We start from the raw sequence: 3,038 nt of genomic DNA on the forward strand, positions 1-3,038 counted from the left end.
GAATAATGACTATGGACATCAGCTCTGTTGCCAGGTACATAATATAAACACAATTTAACACATGGCTTTTGGTAAAGCAGTGCATCTGCTTGCAGAGGCTGAGGTTTCACATAATGTGATCCAACTTTTTAGCCCAGGGTGGGGGCAGACTGCTCAAGGAAATAATTTGTTCATATGTTATCAAAATACGATAAATCAGGTTTGGTCTTAGCCAAAAAAAGGCAGTGGAGGGGCACCAACAGAACTGCAGATAGGAAAGTACAAATGAGTTCAGTGTTTTATATTTCAATAAATCTTACAACACATGAAGCTGATGAGTTCTAAAATGAGCTGAGACTGCCTGAGATAGGCCTACTGAGACCCATGAACTGTGCGGGTTATACTTGTTAAGCCTGTGTTTGTTGAGTCCTTGTGCATACCCAGTGTATACACACACACCATACTCAAAAGCATGAGTTGAAATTGTACATGTTCAAACAGCCAAGGTAAGAGTTTTTTTTTTAAAGTCTCACTTGTTTTCACTCTATCAGATGATAGATTTAGAGAAAACAAAACACACCTTCAAGTTTTATCAACTTCCATGACATAAACTGCCACCACGGTGTTGTGTAAAACCAGGGATCACTGCTTTGGAATGCCAAAGTAGAGCCTGCATCCAAGTTTAGTCTTGATAATTGGGAAGGTAAGGGTTAATTCCTTGTTCTGTCACAGTTCTGCTATCTCTCAGGACTACTGCTTCACAACTACATTAAAGACTAGAAGGTGCCGACATCCTGTGGTGCCTGGGGCATAAAAATGGACATTTCTATTTACCTGCTTCTCAACACGCCAAAATAAAGACTACATCTCTGTGTCACAAGAATTACTGAAATACGACTGATGTTAACACTTCAGCTGCCAATTTCTTCAACCAGAGACTAAGTACAACCAAGATCTCTCCTGGAGTCATTAGTGCTACTGAATGGCAGTATTCAAGGGCCTGGGTGACATTCTGATCTCTGCTTATAATGATTTGCCTCCAGAAAGAGTTGAAAACATTCCAGACTGGACTGGTAGCAGCGATTATCACTAAAGTTACTTGTAATCAGCTGCTTGTTTATCTTTTGTTAAATAACCTCAGCTCTGCCACAGTCTGGTGCAGGAGTCTGAAATCTGGCAGTATGGTCACGTTAGCATCAAGCCAATGGTCTACTATGAGCCTCATTAAAATTTATCTTAATTTCCTAAATTTATCTTAATATCCTAAGTTGTAAGATGTTTAAAAAAAAACCAGTTAGCACATATTCAGTGGAAGTTTCTGCATTTTTTTTGGTTATACCCTCCAAAGATTCTTTGCTCATCAAGTACATGTCTCAGTACCCCAATAAACTAATGCATCACCCCCTTGCCCTGTGACGTTCCATGTGATGATACAGGCCCAAGTACAGAGGCTGACAGTGAGCAGCCTCTCTCTGCATGAGCTGTTATGGCTCTAGTTTTTGGCAGTGCAACACAGAATGACAAATGAAGAGGAAGGAGAAGTCACAGAGTAGATGGAAAAGATGTTAAGACAGGAGGAGATGTATCTTGACCATCACTGCCCTGAAGACTGGGATAGGTAGTTAGGAGAGGCAGAAGAATGGCACTGGGAATGAGGTACTGGCTGAGCAAGGAGCCTCTAGTAGCAACTGGGAGCAATACAAAGCTAAAAATGACCACACAAAAGCGAAGCAGAAGAAGTAGACAAGTGGGACAGAAGACCAGCCAATTCCTTCTAAGAACTGACAAGGAAGAGTGTCCAAAGCACTACGGATATAGACTCCAGTGTCCACATTCGTAGGCATTTATACAACAGTAGCTCAAATAATGTCCATCTACCTTTTCAAAAACTTTGGATGTTACAAGTCTTAAAATCTCTGTTCAAAGATCACCCGACCTAGTAAGAGCTAACAATTAAGAATATTTTAAAGGCTACAAGATAAACACAGAGAAAGAGTTAAGAAACATCAAAATTAAGGCTACTCAGGTTTCATATAAGTCAGCTATTTGATTCATTCAGGTTATGATCTCATTTTTGGTTGTATGATTACATAATATTCCTTTCATAAACTCCCTTGCCATAACCCAGTGCACAGACGAGACTTTTCTGAGGATGAATGACGACTGTCTAGTAACGCAACAGGAAACTGCTATAAATAGCTATAGGATTCTTGATTCACTTGTTGCAGAACTTGGAATGTAGCTACTGAGTAAACCAGGGACTACAGCAAGACGAGGAAGAGTGGCACTGTGCAGGTTGATGAACACTGCTCAGGAGAACTGGACTGTATTTCTGTTTCAGTCACAAAATTTCTGCTCGATACACGGAAAATCCATTTAATTTAAGCTAAACACTTCTCATTCTCATATCTCTCATGTCTCCGAGACCCTGGTGTCTTGAATTGAAGTTTAAAGGTCTAGAGCTGCAGAAGCTGTGATTTGAACATAAAAAGAGATGTAATGCCACACGAATCAATGTTTACTAAGAAATATGGAAAATTAATACAAAAAGTTCATCTAGTCTTCTGAGCTTGCCAAGTTTTCTCCATAAGACATTCAGTCTGCTACTCAACAGACTGTGATGAAGTTAAATCAATTAATGTTTATAAAGCACTTGTATGCCACTAAGTCAACATTCATAGGGAAGTCCACAAGGGAACTAATAATCCTTTCTTCAGGCAAGGTCTGAATAGCACGCAATAAAAAGTCTGCAGAAGCTAAACAGTCAATCTTTAAACACCAACAGAAAGCAAAGAAAGCACTGAAGGGTTGCTAGTGAGTTCCCTTACCCTGTACCATTAAGCATGGGTTGGCAGACAAAATGTACAATATTTAATCTTTGGATTAAGGACTGTGTAAGGGCATGTATGAAGCTCATGTCAATCAATTTAATTACAGTGTTTCCTAAATTTTAAGATTTTGACTTCAAAATATTTCTTCAGTGTGTACCATATAGAGAAAATACAAATACATTGTGAACTTACCATCATACTTTGCTAAGACTGCCTGAACATCTGCAT

At 39.3% G+C, this 3,038-nt stretch overlaps 1 protein-coding gene across 3 annotated transcripts in view; it reads right to left on the bottom strand.

Moving 5' to 3' along the window:
* ST7 (suppression of tumorigenicity 7) overlaps window positions 1–3,038 on the bottom strand; it is a 142,905-nt gene that overhangs the window by 27,921 nt on the left and 111,946 nt on the right. The gene's annotated exons all lie outside the window — the stretch shown is intronic.

This window comes from Empidonax traillii, unplaced genomic scaffold, assembly GCF_003031625.1.
Source record: "Empidonax traillii isolate 1590-97213 ecotype Southwest subspecies unplaced genomic scaffold, ASM303162v1 scaffold401:size1000279, whole genome shotgun sequence".
Taxonomy (NCBI): domain Eukaryota; kingdom Metazoa; phylum Chordata; class Aves; order Passeriformes; family Tyrannidae; genus Empidonax; species Empidonax traillii.